The following is a 17,389-nucleotide window of genomic DNA, read 5'->3' as shown; positions in this document are numbered from 1 at the left end:
ACATCCAAGTAAAGATGGCAGAAGTAAATGTGAGATTGCAGAGAGGGTGAGAGAGATGGACTGGAGATGTAGATTTGAGAATCATCAACATAGAGGTGGTAGTGGAAGCCATGAAGTGAATGAGTTCTCCAGTGGAGAACATGTGGATGGAGAGTAAAAGGGGATCCAGAACAAGTCTTAAGGGACACCCAGAGTTAGAGGATGGAGGTATAAGAGGAGCCCTCAAAAGAGATTAAGAATGAGTAGCCAGAGAGAGAGGAGGAGAATCGGGAGAGGACAGTGTCAGCGAAACAAGATTCAGTGATGTTTCCAGGAAAAGGGGGTGGTCGACAGCATTGAAGGCAGCTGAGAGGTTGAGGAGGATTAGGAAGGAATAGAGGCCATTGTATTTGGCAAGAAGGAGATCATTTATGACCTTTGAGAGAGCGGTTTCTGTGGAATGAAGGAGACTGAAGCCAGATTTGAGGGAGTGGTAAAGGAGATAATTGGAGGAGACAAAATTGAGCTAGTGGGTGTAGACAACTTGCCCATGGAGTTTGGTGAGGAATGTTAGGAGAGAGACCTCATCTGTAAAATGGAGATTAATAATAATAATAATGTTGGTATTTGTTAAGCGCTTACTATGTACCGAGCACTGTTCTAAGCGCTGGGGTAGACACAGGGGAATCAGGTTGTCCCACGTGGGGCTCACAGTTTTAATCCCCATTTTACAGTGAGGTAACTGAGGCACCGAGAAGTTAAGTGACTTGCCCAAAGTCACACAGCTGACAAGTGGCCAAGCCGGAATTTGAACTCATGACCTCTGACTCCAAAGGCCGTGCTCTTTCCAATGAGCCACGGAGATTGAGACTCTGTACCCCATGGGGGGACAGGGACTGTATCCAACCCAATTTGCTTGTACCCACTCCATTAATTAGTACAGTGCCTGGCATATAGTAAGTGCTAATCAAATACAATTATTATTATTATCATAATTATAGTTATTATTATGGATTGATAACTGGAGGAAGCTGCGGGGTCAAGGGAGGTTTTTTTTAGGATCAGGGAGGCATGGGCATGTTTGAAAGTAGTGTGAAAGAAACCACTGGTGAGCAAAAAGTTGATGATGCTGGTAAGGAAAGGAAGAAGCATTTCAATCAATCGTATTTACTGAGTGCTTACTGTGTGCAGAGCACTGTGCTAAGCACCTGAGAGACTGAAATATAAGAGTTGGTACACATATTCCCTGTCCACAACAAATTTACAGGCAACTTACACAGCATCTTTCTCCACTGATGTGTTGGCTGCAGTCTGTGTTCTCAGTCCCTCAGTTTCATGAGCTCTGCATATTGCCTTCTAATTTCCATGGCAAGAGTCCTCATTCTTCTGTAATGAAAAAGATAAAATAAAGGGCTGAATCTGTCAGGCAGCTGAATAAACCATCTCTTTCCATGTGGCTATTCACCATAGGCGTTAGAATGTTCTCACTCTCTGTTGTTGATTTCTTGCCTGTTTGATGACTAGATAGATAACCATATTAAATGTCCAGTTTCTTCATTATTATGGAGTGACATAAACTTGGTTATGAAAACACTATCAGTAGTCATGGCTCCCTTTAGATGTCTGTCTTTGATTAGAAAAGAAAAGAACCTTAGCTGTGCCTTTTGATGCCCCTGGTATTTCAAGTGTACAAAGATGCTTTAGCTTGAAATGAAGTGTCGTACTCTCATTCATCCTTTGAGAAGCCCAGCCCTGTGATTCATTCTGGTACTTTTGAATTCATGATTATCAAACAATGAAGGCTTCTTGAGTGTCTATTATTGAAAAGGGCACTCTAGGAAATGCAGAACAGAAATTTAATGTTGTCCCTACCTTCAAGAAACCAGTAATTTAGTGATTATGGAAGCAGTTATTTTTAATGCTCTCTATTATCCTTAAATATCCCTCTTCCAAAATAACTTCCTTTGAGTTGTCTCTGCTATCTTTTCTTTTCAGGTCCCTTTGGGTTACCTTACATATTTTACTTTTTACCAGCCTTTTGTTTATTAATAGAAGCCTAACAAAAATGCCTGTGCCCTCCAGGCCTTACTGTTTACCCACCATAGTGTTGAGGACCATAGACCTGTCTGGAGAGTGAAATTTGCCCTTCATGAATAGAGAAGAGAGGAAAACTGGCAAAGGCTCTTTGTCAGGGTTTTTTTTTTTGAAAGTTGTGAGGTTATGAGGCCCATTCCTTATTGTGTATTGCATGTGAGTTCAAAGAACAGAACGCAGACTAGCTTTGGGAGAGTCAGACACAGTAGCTAGTGAAGAATCAATCAACCAATCAATCAAATGTACTTATCGAGCACTTACTGTGTACAGAGCACTATACTAAGCACTTGGGAGAGTACATTATAACAGAGTTGATAGACACATTTCCCTCCCCACAACAAGCTTACAATCTAGTGGGAAAAACAGACATCAATATAAATAAATTAGCAATATCTACATGAGTGCTGAGGGTTGGGGGGCCAATAAAGGGAGAAAATCAGGGTGATACAGAAGGGAGTGGGAGAAAAGAAAATGAGGGCTTAATCAGGGAAGACTTCTTGGAGTAGATATGCCTTCAATAAGGCTTTGAAGTTGGGGAGGGTAATTGTTTGCTTGTTAAGAATAGAGAGAATATTCCAGGCCAGAGGCCGGATTTGGGCGAGAGGTTGGAATGAGGCAGATGAGATTGTGTTACAGTGAGTTAAATTGGCATTAGAGGAATGAAGTGTGAGGGCTGGGTTGTGGTAGCAGCAGCAGGGTGAATTAGGAAGGAACAGGGTTATTGAGTGCTTTAAAACTGATGGCAAAGAGGTTCTGTTTGAAGCGGGGTAGATGGGCAACCACTGGAGATTCTTGAAGAATGGAGAAACATGGGTCCAGTGTTTCTGTAGAAAAGTGATCTGGGCAGCAGAGTGAAGAATGGACTGGAGTGGGGAGAGACAGGAGGCAGGGAGGTCAGCAAGGAGGTTAATTCATTAGTTAAGGTGGGATAGGATAAGTGCTTGGAATAATATAGTTGCAATTTGACTCAAGAGTAAAAGATGGATTTTAGCAATGTTGTGAAGGTTGAACTGGCAGAATTTATTGATTAACTGAATATATGGGTTGAGTGAGAGAGATGAGACAAGGATAATTCCAACATAACAGGCTTGTGAGACAGGAAGGATGGTGGTACTCTCTACAGTGGTAAATTAACAAGTTTAGGATAGACCTGGATGACAGCAAGTATTGGTATACTAAATAATTTATTTATATTAATGTCTGTCTCCCTCTCGAGACTGTAAGCTTGTGGGCAGAGAACGTGTCTACCAACTCTGTTTCTCTGTACTCTTCCAAGCGCTTAATACAGTGCCCTGCACTCAGTAAATGCTCAAGAATTTGATTGATTGAAGCTCTGTTAGCTCTTGGACCCTAAATTCCAAGCCTGCCATTGACTTCCTGTGCAGCGTTTAAGGTCCTTCTCCTTGCTTTGCTGAAGTTTTCCCACCTGAAAAATGGGGATTTATTATTTTCCCTGGAACGCTGATAAAAGCTGACATGAATATCTAAAGCTAACAAATTTTATAAAAACAAAGATGTATTACTTTTACAGTGAATGGCTTAGCTTGGTTCTTTTTCTTGGAAACAAACATTCCCAATTAAATCAGGTAAAACCTGCATGAGTCCTGCCTGCATCCCTTCTCCAGGGGGTTATAGAGCACAGGTGGAGTCAGATTACACCAGGAGCAGAAGTTCTGATGTAAAATGGAACTTGATAAAGATGAATGTTGGAACTGCTGACAGGCCAGAGTTTCACCCAACTCAGTTACTGATATTGCCAAATTTGATTGTGTTTCTTTGGAATTGGAATGTTGAATGTGGTGATTGATGTTAAAAAAATAACCCACAGCAAAAAAAAAGACTAACCATGTTTTTCCTCTTTTTGATCACTGTTTATTTCCAAAATTGACCATTTGCTTTGCTTTAGTCATTGTGGTTGTGTCAGGGCAAAAAAAAGGCGGATAGCATTCTGAACCAGCAAGAGTCTGTCAGAGGGAGAGTTATACCATGAGGTGTTTTTTTGGTTGTTGTTTGTTTGGTTTTTGGCCAGCAGTGGTCACTTCTTATTTTTCACTTCTTTACTGGGATTACCATAAAAAAGGGAAAAGCAATACCATTTCAACTATAATTTGTTATGAAAGGCAGTCTGCTATATCCTTTCTTTTTCCTGTTGAAACAGTTAACTCCGCCCCTCCCCCCCCCCCATAACCTATTATCAACTTCAAAGTTGCAGCTGTTAAATGAAAACCATCACTTATGTGGTGTGTTTTTTTTTAATGGCAGGACATGAAACCAGATATGATACCTATCTTAAGCCAAATTTCAGAGTGGGTTTGTAGATCAGTTGTGTATATGATCATTAAGATGGTTAAAGGAATGCATTTTTACCCCGTAGCTTGAACATCAAATAAACAGCAGCTATGATTAACCGCAATAAGCCAGGAAAACCACTAGAGAAAATGGGATCTTTAATTCAAACAGAGAATGTCTGCAAAAGAGCCTCTAAAAACAAATCCCAACCAAGCCAGTTTCATTCATTAAGAAAAATAAACTTATTGAAGGTTATAAGAAGTATTTCTATTCTGCACAATGCCCACATACAAGATTTCCTATAAAGAATGATCTTTTGGGGACTCCCAAGGTCAGATGGTTTAATTGGTGTGCAGGAGAGAGCCTGAGAGCAAGCAGTTTGCTCCTGGACTGTTTATAAAATTTTTCTGCTAATCCTTTATTCCTTACCTTATTTTCAACTTGGAAATTTTTGGAGAGGTGAGTAAATTTGAATGCTAGTCAATCAAGACAGTTACTTTTCTGAACCCTTTTTTTCTTGTGTTGAAAATAGGATACCCTCTGTCAATGTCAATTAATCATCAACCATGCTTTACTTAAACTTTAGTAAGGGAATTGGAAAAAAAAGGGATTTTTCTGTGGTTTCTCCCAAGAGCTTACTATGGTTTGCTGATCTAGAGTTCCTCTCAGAAACCCAAATCTGAAAATCAATTACATTTACTAGGTATAGAGCACTGTACTAAATGTTTGGGTGGGTTCAATACCATGGAGTTGTTAGACATGATCCATGCCCTCAAGGAGCTTACAGTCTAGGGGCGGGGAAGACATAAGGTAAATTTCAGATACAGGAAGCAACAGAGTATAAGGATATGTACATAAGTGCTATGGGGCTCAGGTGGAATATCAAATTTCCCCAAGTGTACATATGACGCAGAAGGTAGGGCAGATGGGCTGGAGAAATGAGAGGTTCATCAGGGAAGCCTGCCTGGATGAGAGATTATTTTAGTAGGGCTTTGAAGATGGGGGGAGTGTGGTCTATTGGTTTTAAAGGGGAAGGGAGTTCCAGGCTGGAGGGAAGACATGAGCAAAGATTCAATGGCGAGAAAGACAAAATCAAAGTAGAAAGTTGGCAATAGAAGAGTGAGATGTTCTGGCTTGTAGAAGATGAGTGAGGTTAGATAAGAGAAGGAGATCTGACTGAGGCATTTTTATTTGATGCAGAGATAGATGGGCAAGTATTGGAACTTTTTCGGGGAATTGGGAGGTATGTGCAGGACAAGTTTTTGGAAAAAGGATCTGGAAATCAGATTGAAGTATGGACTGGAGTAGGGAGAGACAAGAGGCAGGGAGATCAGCAGAAAGGCTGATTCAGTAGTCAGGGTGAGATAGATTAAGTGCTTGGATCAGAAAAATAGCAATTTGGAGAGAGGAAAGTGTGGATTCCAGCAATGTAGTGAAGATAGAAGGCAAGAGGAAATGCAAGACTGTGAAGAAGGAGAAATATCAGGCTGAAGATATAGGTTTGGAAATCATCCTCATGGAGATGGTAATGATAATAATGATGATTGTGGTATTTGCCCAACGACTTACTAAGTGTCAAACACTGCCCTCCACTGGGGAAGATAGAAGAAAATTAGGGACAGTCCGTGTCCCACAAAGGGCTCACAAATCAAAGTTGGAAGGAGAACAGGTATTGAATCTCAATATAGGGAGGGAATGTGTCTGTTTATTGTTGTATTGTATTCTCCCAAGCACCTAGTACAGTGCTTTTCACACGGTAAGCACTCAATAGATACAATTGAATGAATGAATCCCCATTTTACAGAAGAGGTAACTGAGGTACAGAAAAATTAGGAGATACCAAAGACCATACAGCAGGCATTTGGTGGAGCTGGGATTAACACCCAGGTTCTCTGACTCCCAGGCCTGTCCTCTCTTCACTAGGCTTTGCTGGTCCTCTGGTAGTTGAAACTATGGGAGTGAACAAGTTCTCCAAGGAAGAAAGGTATAGATGGGGAGTAGAAGAGGACCCAGAACTGAGCCTCAAGGCTCCCATCTTGTCAGAGGGTGGGAAGCAGAGGAGGAGCCTGCAAAAGAGACTGAGGAAGAGTAGCCAGAGAAAGAAGAGAACCAGGAGAGGATAGTGTCAGTGAAGCTAAGGTTGGATAATGTTTCAAGGAGAAGTGTTGATGTCAGCCGAGACGTCTAGGAGGATTAGGATATAGTAGAGGCCACCGGATTTGGTGAGAATAAAGTCATTGGTGACCTTAGGGAGGGTTGTGTCTGTGGAATGAAGGGGGAAGAAACCAGATTGGAAGGAGTCAAGGAGAGAACTGGAGGAGAGAAAGTGGAGTTAGTGTGTGTAGACATCTCTCTCGAGGAGTTTGAAAAGAAATGGTAGAAGGGAGATTGGGTAATAACTGGAGAGGGCTGTGGGGTTGAGAGAGGTTTTGTTTTTTTTAGATAGATATATGAGCATGTTAGAGGCAGAAGTCACTTTAATTTGGACAAGTTTGAGGTGTTGGTGGGACATGCAAGTAGAGATGTCCTGAAGGCAAGAGGAGAAACAGTTTGGCCTAGTGGAAAGAGGACAAGCTCTAATTCTGGCGCTACCAGTTATTTGCTGTGGGACCATGGGCTAGTCACTTAACTTCTCTATACCTCAGTTACCTCATCTGTAAAATGGGGATTAAGACTGTGGGCTTCATGTGGGATATGGACTGTGTTCAACCTGATTAGCTTTACCTACCCCAACACTTAGTTCAGTGCCTGACACATAGTAACCACTTGAATGTCATAAAAAAGAAGGAAAGGCAAGACTGCAGAGGAGAGAGGTCATGGCTGAAGGGGTAGATTTGGAAATCATTGATGAAGAGATGATAATTCAAACTGTGGGAATATTGAGACCTGTTCTAAATGACAAAGTGATGCTTCTAATCAGAACTTTTTTTTACAAGAGTGGTGGGCAGAGACACCTTATTTGGAGGTGAGCTTTGCATTTGCTGGGTGCTAAGAGAAAATTTCTTCTGATGTGATGATGGCATGAAAAACTATTGGGATAAATTTCTAATGAGCAGTTATTTTGTTCACATTACATTTAATCATGTCCTATTTATAAAAAGATTCTCCTGCTCTTCCTTACCCCTATCCTTACTCTGCAACTATTTAACAGCCCTATTACTTGCTTCCAAATGCATGTGTGTCTGATAAGAATTAAAATTTTGGCTTCCAAAGAAGCAGGTGTAAAATGCAGAGTCAGCATTTGCCCCGACCTGATCCTCTCACAATTATGAGTTCTTAAAGCTCCACCTGATTTGTTTTTAATAAAAGGAAAAGGGAGCTATTCATTAGTGAAAGGAAGCAGCATGTCATTATATTTACTGTGGATTTAAGCTTTTCTGTTCCTTTTGATGTCATTGGGGGACCCTTTGAACTTCAGGAAACAGTGTGTTAGCATTTGGTTTCTGTACACCGACTTCAGGTCAGTTAATCCCTTCCCTGAAAAGAGCCTTTGAAAGGTGTAGTAAATGCTGGGAAAAGTTTTCCAGTACCAATTAAAATGGGCTCGGAAGGTGTTGTGTGATCCACTGGCAGAGAAGCCATTACTAAGGGATAAGGGATAGTTACTCTCAAGTTTGACTTCCATTTGTGGTGAAAATGCCCAATTCACATCTTAGCTTCTAGAATAAGTGAAGTGAACAAAGCTATAGGTCAAAAATCCAATAGTTTGTATTAGGATTGGAAGTTTTTCATAAACACTGAGCAGTTTAGAAATTAGGAGTACACATATCCAGTAAATTGATTTTTTTTAAAAAGCCTGAACAAAGCACCCCACAATTTTTCTTTGCCAGACAATAGACCCAGTTACTAATTGGGACATGGGTAAGGCTGGCTGTTGGAACTAATAAAGCTAAGACTCATTAATTTAAGCTTGAAGAGATAACATAGAGCAATTCAGGATTACTTTCCAGGGATTTGAGTAGCTGTGGGTATTCAGTCATATAAGAGCGGGTTCAAGGCAAAATGATATCTTTAAAATGGACTTATTCCTAGGTGCTGCTCTAGCTACAAAACATCCATTTCAAGTGAATATTAGGTATGCATGGATGCAAATTGCCACAGCTTTAGTCATTAAAATTTAAAACTTGATCCTCATTGTGGTTAGTTGAATAGTTTTAGTAGGGTGACCAATACTTGTATGATTGTTGCACAGTATTCATCTAGAGCAGAGGAATTTTTTTTTTACAAATATAATTTTTATCTGTACTTAACATCAAATATGTAATGCCTTTTTGGGGTAATTTAACATCTTGGCTAGAAGTTTGATATCCTTATTAAAGTTTTATTAATAATCACAGTATTTGTTAAGTGCTTCTTCTATGTCATGTACTACTAAATGCTGGGGTATATACAAGGTAATCAGGTTGGATGCAATCCCTGTCCCACATGGGACTCACAGTCTAAGTACTCAAGGTGATTGAGTACTTTGCAGCTGATGATAAAAAGTTTTCCTTGGATGCAGAAGTGGATGGGCAACAGCTGGAGGTTCTTAAGGAGTGGAGAAACATGGACTGAATGTTTTTGTAGAAAAATGATCCAGTCAGTAGAGTGAAGTATGGACTGGAGTGGGGAGAGACAGAAGGCAGGGAGGTCAGCAAAGAGGCTGATTCAGTAATCAAGGCGGGAAGGATTAAGTGATTGGATTAATGTGCTAGCAGTTTGGATATAGCGGAAAGGACAGATTTTAGTGATGTTGTGAAGGTTGAAGTGACAGGATTTAATGATAGATGAAGATGTTGGTTGAATGAAAGAGGTGAGTCCAGGATAGTGCTAAGGTTACGGGCTTATGAGACAGAAAGAATGGTGATGCTGTCTGCAGTGATGAGAAAATCAAGGAGAGGTCAGAGTTCGGGTGGGAAGATAAGGAGTTCTGTTTTGGACATGTTATTTTTAAGGTGATGATGGAGCATCTATGTAGAAATGTCTTGAAAGCAAGAATAAATGTGAGACTGGAGAGAGGGAGAGAAATCAGGGCTGGAGATGTAGATTTGGGAATCAACCACATAGAGATGGTAGCTGAAGACTTGGGAGCAAATCAGTTCCCCAAGAGAATGGGTGTAGATGGAGAATAAAAGTGGAACCAGAATTTACCCTTGAGGCAATTCTGTGGGAGGCAGAAGAGGTGGGAGACAGAAGAAGAGCTTGCAAAAGAGATAGAATGAGCAGCCAGAGATATAGGAGGAGAACCAGGAGAGGATAGTGTCAGCGAAGTCTAGGTTAGATACATTTTCCAGGAAAAGGAGATGGTTGACAGTATCAAAGACATCTGAGTGGTCAAGGAAGATTAAGATGGAGTAGAGACCATTGGATTTGGCAAAAAGGAGATCATCTGTGACCTTGAGGGGCAGGATCTGTGGAGTGAAAGAGACAGAAGCCAGATTGGAGGAGGTCGAGGAGAGGAACTTGAGGCAGTGGGTATAGCCAACTTGCTCAAGGAGTTTGGAGAGGAATGGTAGGAAATATATGGGGCAATAACTGGAGGGAGCTGTGGGGTCAAGGGAGGATTTTTTTTAGGATAGGAGTGGCATGAGTATGTTTGAAAACAGTGGGAAGAAGAGCGAACAGTTGAGCAAACAGCAGTTCCTGTTGAGAGCAAACAGTTGAAGATGGTGGAAAGAGAAAGTAGAAGGATGTTGACAAATTGTTTAATAAGGTGCAAAGGGATGGGTTCAATGCAGAGGGGGTAGGTTTTGAGAGAAGGCAGAAGATCTCTGGAGATTCTGCTGGGAAAGATGGGAAAGTTGAAGAAGAGGTAGGAGGGAGGGACTAGAGAAGAGCAGGGGAGATTTTAAAGAGATCAGTCTTGAAAATTTCAATTTTCCCAATAAAACAGTTTGCCAGGTCATTAGGGGAAAGGGGCCGGGGGACGGGGTTTGAGGAGGGAATTAAAAATCTGGAACAACTGGCTAGGGTATGGGCATAGTGTCAATAATATATTTTAGTGATTTTGTCAAGGTAAAAGACAGGATTTGTTGACAGATTGAATATGTGGGTTTTACGAGAGATGAGCCAAGGACAGTGCCAAGGACTCGTGAGATAGGGTAAATAGTGGTATTGTCTAAAGTAATGGGGAAAGCCAGGGGAAGGACAGGGTTTGAGTGGGAGGATGAGGCATTCTATTTGAACATGTTAAATTTGAGCTGTCTGGGAGATATTCAGGTAGAGATGTCCTGAAAGCAGGGGGAAATATTAGACTGCAGAGAAAAAGAGAGATCAGGACTGGAGATGTAGATTGAGCAGTCATCTGCATAGAGATGGAAGTTGAAACCACAGGAGTGAAAGAGTTCTCTCCAAGGAGTGGATATGTAGATGGAGAAGAGATAGGGACCTAGAACTGAGCCCCCATCACAGGGTGGGAGGCAGAGGAGGAGTCTGCAAAAGACACTAAGAGCAGTCAGAGAGATAGAAGGAGAACAAGGAGAAGACAGAGTTGGATAATGTTTCTGTAAGTGGTGGATCATCTTACCATCCATAACATTTAATTTTGTTCTGGGGAAAATTCAGTCTTTCACTTAGAACAAAGTTTTCCTTGAAAACTTAACCGAGAGCTGATTTAATAGGATGTTTACTTTAAAAATAAATATCTAATTAAAGCAACACTAATGACCCTTGAGTTCTAACCCTTTGTATTTTTCTTATATAGTGTATCTTTTACTTTCTTTGTGTGATATATATAAAGCTGATCAAACCTTAATATTTCTTCTCCAAACAAACATAAATACATTTATCTTCTCATACCCTTTGGCTGTATTCAGTGATAGCTGAATAAATAGGCTAATGTAAAACATAAGTGACTAGATTTGTATCTTTGGTAAACAGTACACTAGAATGTCTAAGAAAATTATCCTTCCCAACAGAGATTAGATTTGCCAGTAGACCACAGATCAGTGTTTAATGTTAATGATAATCATGCAGCTTGATTATTTGTCTTCCTTTTCAACGTGGTGAGCTGGATATATTTCTTTAATTTTTATTGATTTCTCTTCCTTTCAGTTAATCGACTCTCTGATAGTGTAGGAAGTAAAAAAAAGCCTTCATTTATGTAATAGGTATTTCCTATATATCCCTAGTACATTTTTTATTCAGAGGTAAAAAGTTGACTAAGAATACTAAGGAAAAATCTGAGGCAAGATATAGGTCTATATAAGCAAACTCCCTGGATAATTCAGACCAAAAATATACTCTAACCTTAAGTATCTGGATTTGCTCAGAGAAAGTGTTTTTTGTCCTAAATTGTCTGAATAATTATCCTTGGTTCATTTCACAATGCTTATATAGTCAGGACCTAAATTTAGAACAAATGATTTTTCTTTTTTTAAGACTGTGAGCCTTCTGAGGGACTAAGTAATGTCTAATTGCCACGGGTATATTCTTTCCCAAAGCTTAGTACAATGCTGTGGACACATTAAGTGCAAAATAACTACTATTACTCCTAATCAGTGTGCAGTGGAATAATGATGGAGAATTGTTAATTTCCCAGTGTATGCTCAATCCTCCTCAGTTTCTGGTTTCTGTTAGGATAATCTAAAGTAGCAATGACCAGCAGAAAATTTGGTGTATTTGAGGAACACCTGATTTAATTTCCACAAGCAAAGTTTAAGAATTGTCTGCGGGGACTCTTTGTATAAAAAGAGTATAAGGGAAAGTATTTGGCTGCATTCAAATCCAAATGTTCACTATTTAAAATTCAGATGATGTGATAGACAATTTGTAGATGCCATACTTGCTCCCTGACTTGCCTGCTGTGTGACTTTGGGCAAGTCACTTAACTTCTCTATGCCTGTTTTCTCATCTGTAAAATAGGGATTAAATTCCTCTCCTCTCCTAATTAGACTGTAAACCCCATGTGGGACAAGGCTGTCTGCAACCTGATTATCTTGTATCAAACCCAAAACTCAGTACAGTCCTTGATTTATAAGTGCTTAACACCCAATTTTTTCTTATGGTACTTGTTAAGGGCTTACTATGTTTCAGGCACTATATTAAATGTTGCAATAGATATAACTAATCAAGGTGGACATGATCTATGTCCCACAGGGGGCTCACAGTCTTAAACCTATTTTATAGATGAGGTAACTGAGGCACAGAGAATTTAAGTCACTTGCCCAAGGTCAAACCGCAGATAAGTGCAGAGGCAGAATTAGAACCCAGGTACTTCTGACTTGCAGGGCCATGGCTCTATCCATTATGCTACACTGCTTCTCAGTTACTACTATTATCATACACTCAGCCTTCACTCATAGTTTAGGGGTTGATTTGGTTTAAAATAACCAGTTTAAAAATAAGTTAAGTTTAAAAATAAGTTAAGAAGTTTAAAAATAACTTCTATTTTTAACCACTCAATCTCCAAGGGCTCCTTCCCCTCTGCCTTCAAACATGCCCACGTCTCCCCCATCCTAAAAAAACCCGCTCTTGACCCCACTTCCCCCTCCAGTTATCGTCCTATCTCCCTACTACCCTTCCTTTCCAAAATCCTAGAACGAGTCGTCTACAGTCGATGCCTAGAATTCCTTAACTCCCATTCTCTCCTAGACCCCCTCCAATCTGGCTTCCGTCCCCTCCACTCTACCGAGACTGCTCTCTCTAAGGTCACCCATGACCTCCTTCTTGCCAAATCCAATGGCTCCTACTCCATTCTGATCCTCCTTGACCTCTCTGCTGCCTTTGACACTGTCGACCATCCCCTCCTCCTCCATACCTTATCTCACCTTGGCTTCACGGACTCTGTCCTCTCCCGGTTCTCCTCTTACCTCTCTGGCCGATCATTCTCGGTCTCCTACGCTGGAGCCTCCTCCCCCTCCCATCCTTTAACTGTTGGAGTTCCTCAAGGGTCAGTTCTTGTCCCTCTTCTGTTCTCCATTTACACTCACTCCCTCGGTGAACTCATCCGCTCTCACGGCTTTGACTACCATCTCTATGCAGATGACACGCAGATCTACATCTCCGCCCCTGTCCTCTCCCCCTCCCTTCAGGCTCGCATCTCCTCCTGCCTCCGGGACGTCTCCACCTGGATGTCGGCCCGCCACCTAAAACTCAACATGAGCAAGACTGAGCTCCTCATCTTCCCTCCCAAACCCGGTCCGCTCCCAGACTTCTCTATCACCGTGGATGGCACGACCATCCTTCCCGTCCCGCAGGCCCGCAATCTCGGTGTCATCCTTGACTCGTCCCTCTCGTTCACCCCACACATCCTATCCGTTACCAAGACCTGCCGGTTTCACCTCTACAATATCGCCAAGATCCGCCCTTTCCTCTCCACCCAAACGGCTACCTTACTATTACGGGCTCTCGTTATATCCCGGCTAGACTACTGTGTCAGCCTTCTCTCTGACCTCCCTTCCTCCTCTCTCGCCCCGCTCCGGTCTATTCTTCACTCCGCTGCCCGGCTCATCTTCCTGCAGAAACAATCTGGGCATGTCACTCCTCTTCTTAAACAACTCCAGTGGTTGCCTATCGACCTCCGCTCCAAACAAAAACTCCTCACTCTAGGCTTCAAGGCTCTCCATCACCTTGCCCCTTCCTACCTCTCCTCCCTTCTCTCTTTCTACCGCCCACCCCGCACGCTCCGCTCCTCTGCCGCCCACCTCCTCACCGTCCCTCGGTCTCGCCTATCCCGCCGTCGACCCCTGGGTCACGTCCTCCCGCGGTCCTGGAACGCCCTCCCTCCTCACCTCCGCCAAACCAATTCTCTTTCCCTCTTCAAAACCCTACTTAAAAATCACCTCCTCCAAGAGGCGTTCCCAGACTGAGCTCCTCGTCCCCCTCTACTCCCTCTGCCATCCCCCCTTTACCTCTCCGCAGCTAAAGCCTCATTTTCCCCTTTTCCCTCTGCTCCTCCACCTCTCCCTTCCCATCCCCACAGCACTGTACTTGTCCGCTCAACTGTATATATTTTCATTACCCTATTTATTTTGTTAATGAATTGTACATCGCCTTGATTCTATTTAGTTGCCATTGTTTTTACGAGATGTTCTTCCCCTTGACGCTGTTTAGTGCCATTGTTCTTGTCTGTCCGTCTCCCCCGATTAGACTGTAAGCCCGTCAAACGGCAGGGACTGTCTCTATCTGTTGCCGACTTGTTCATCCCAAGCGCTTAGTACAGTGCTCTGCACATAGTAAGCGCTCAATAAATACTATTGAATGAATGAATGAATGAATTTGGTATATCTTTCTCTTAATTCGTCATCCTACTTGAACCTCATACCCATCCCATCCCAATCTCACTTCACAAAATTTGGGGGCACAGTTTAAAAAATAGCCTTTCTCTTAATGTTGACAATACTGACCCTGACCTAATGCTTCTGCTTAGCCAGCCATTTACAGTACCAAGTTAAACTGCAACTTCAAAAGTGGGGAGAGGGAGAATTTTGTGTTGAATATTTGTATATAATTGCTTGTGTGGGGCTGGTGAATCCTGTGAATCCAGTTGGTTCCATTTCCATATAAGTGACATCTGAAAGTTTTGTAGGAGGCAACATGTCAATTTGAAGATAAAATCAATGTGACACTGTTAAATTATTATTGCTTCTGGTAATCTGGACTGTGTTTGCTCCTGAGCCAAATGGTGCATTTTAAACCCCACAGCAGTTAAAAACCAGAAATGACTGTGGCTCTTTTAACTCCAAAGTCTTTGTTAAATATACTGTTATCAAAATAACAGATCCCCTGGAGATAAACCTAAAATAATATGAAACTTTTCAGGCATGTAATCTTAACGTAAGTTAAAAATAGTATAAATGGTAGTTCATATAAACCACAAATATCAAGCTTCTTAGGCCAATGCAAGTTCATCACAACTATATATATGAGTTACTGGGGCTTTTGAATATTTAAATACAAATCAAGCATTACGTATATTAGATTCCAGAACTAGAAACCCAAGAAAGCCATCCATTTGGCTAATAATAATAATTTTGGTATTTGTTAATCACTTACTATGTGCCGGGCATTGTACTACGTGCTGGCCAGTCTGACCAATTGTAAATTCATAAGAGAAGCCCTATTCTTGGTATGAGACTCTAGTCTAATACAAAACTACTTTTTTTTTATGGTACTTGCTAAATCCTTAATCTGTGCCAGGCACTGTACTAAATGCTAGGGTAGATACAAAAAATCATGTTGGACACAGTCCCTGTCCCAAGTGGGGTTTCCAATCTAAGTAGGTTGGAGTAGGATTTAATCCTCATTTTACAGATGAGGAAACTGAAGCACAGAGTAATTAAGTGACTTGCCCAAAGTCATACACCTGATAACTGGCAGAGCCAGGATTACACTCCCAAGTCTGTGCTCTTTTGACTAGGCCATACTGCTCTAACCACTTAGAATATATAACCAGAGGTTTTATATGTATAAAATATCAATACATATTTTGTTCTCTCACAGTATGTTCATATATGTGTTTTTTACATTCTGTTTTGTATATAAATATATAAATATTATATATACAAGTGGTTTATCTTTATGATGACTCTGTGTTCAGTGTGGTTATTTGCCTGTTTCGTTCTCTTTAAATAGCCTCGTGGTGTAATACTGAACACTGAGTTAACAAAGAAAACACACACTTCTGAACCTCAGCTTCAAGAAATGCAGGCTATGCAACTAGAAATACAGACAGACATCAAAACTGAACAGAGAGAGCCCAAAGATGTCAGGTGAAGGCTAATGCAGGTCAACAAAGAGCAATCCCTATGTGGCATAACACTAAACAGAAAGTTGCCATGTGTGTGTATGTGTGTATATGAGTGAGTGAGGGTTTGGGCACCCCAATTTATCCATTTACAATTCCTTCCAATTCTGTTGGGATACATGTTGCTCTTTTTCCACCCCAAATCTTGGTCAGGATTTATAACAGCCTTCCAGAGTTGTTTAAGCAGTGCCACAATGATTCATCCACAACTGACTCAGCAATACTCTTTGCCCAGTGTTAAGGGATTTAACTGACACCCTCACCCACAAATCTGCCAACTGCCTTTCTAACACTCATACACATATGCACACACTCCCTCTTTTGCTTCACATTTCCCATGTGTTCTATTCATTGTAGGTCAAAATAGTAACCCACACCAAAAATATGAAGCTTTTGTAGTTATGAACAGTCTCAAAACCTATAGAGTAGCATAGACAATTATTTATGATGTATAGTAGCTTTTTGTATTCAGTAATGATGCCACTGACAATGATTCACTGTCAATGTATATTTGAAAAGACTAATTTACACCCAACAGTCCTTTATGTTCTGTGTACATATGGGTACTATCCTTTGGTGTATTAGTTACAACTATTTTAAAGTGTAAAGCTGGGTATTCAATTTTACCAATTTAGCCCAAAGCCCGTCCAATCATTTGCTCAAGTAGTGTCTCCTCAGTCCCTGTTACTATATGCTGTGTTCATTTAACTATCACTAGTAGCCCACATTGGTCAGTCAGTCAAAAGTGTTTTGAGTGCTTTCTCTGGACAGACCACTGGACTAATCCTTTGAAAGAGTTCAAGAGTTAGTAAACTGTACGCTCCTTGTGGGCAGGGATTGTGTCTACCAACTCAATAGTATTGTACTTCCCAAAAGCCTAGTTCAGTTTTGTGCAAACAGTTATTGCTCAGTAAATGTCACTGATTGATGGACACATTCCCTGTCCTCAAGGAGCTTACAATCTAGCAGGGGAGATAGTAAAATAAAATACAAGGGGTGGGGGGTAATAAACAAGTTTAAGACTATGTAAAACAGTAATATAGAGTGGTGGGGAGGTGTAGTTGCTGAGGTGATGCAGAAGTGCTAGTATGGAAGAAGCAGTGGAGTGAGGTGTGGGAATAAGCTAGGAAGAAGACAGACTAATCAGGGAAAGCCTCCTGGAAGAGGTGTGGGTTTTTTTTTAGAAGTACTTTGAAAGTAGGGAGAGCAGAGGTCTGTCAGATGATAGAGAGAATGAGCTACAGTGAATAGATTTGCTTGGGAGGAACAAAGTGTGTGGGATGAGTTGTAGTGGGAAAGGAG

At 41.2% G+C, this 17,389-nt stretch overlaps 1 protein-coding gene across 1 annotated transcript in view; it reads left to right on the top strand.

Annotated features, from left to right (window-relative positions):
- The window catches only part of ADAMTS17 (ADAM metallopeptidase with thrombospondin type 1 motif 17), a 368,163-nt gene that overhangs the window by 161,812 nt on the left and 188,962 nt on the right, over nucleotides 1-17,389 (top strand). The window lies entirely within an intron of this gene.

This window comes from Ornithorhynchus anatinus, chromosome 5 (assembly GCF_004115215.2).
Source record: "Ornithorhynchus anatinus isolate Pmale09 chromosome 5, mOrnAna1.pri.v4, whole genome shotgun sequence".
In the NCBI taxonomy this organism is placed as follows: Eukaryota; Metazoa; Chordata; class Mammalia; order Monotremata; family Ornithorhynchidae; genus Ornithorhynchus; species Ornithorhynchus anatinus.
This window is presented reverse-complemented; position numbering and strand designations above follow the sequence as displayed.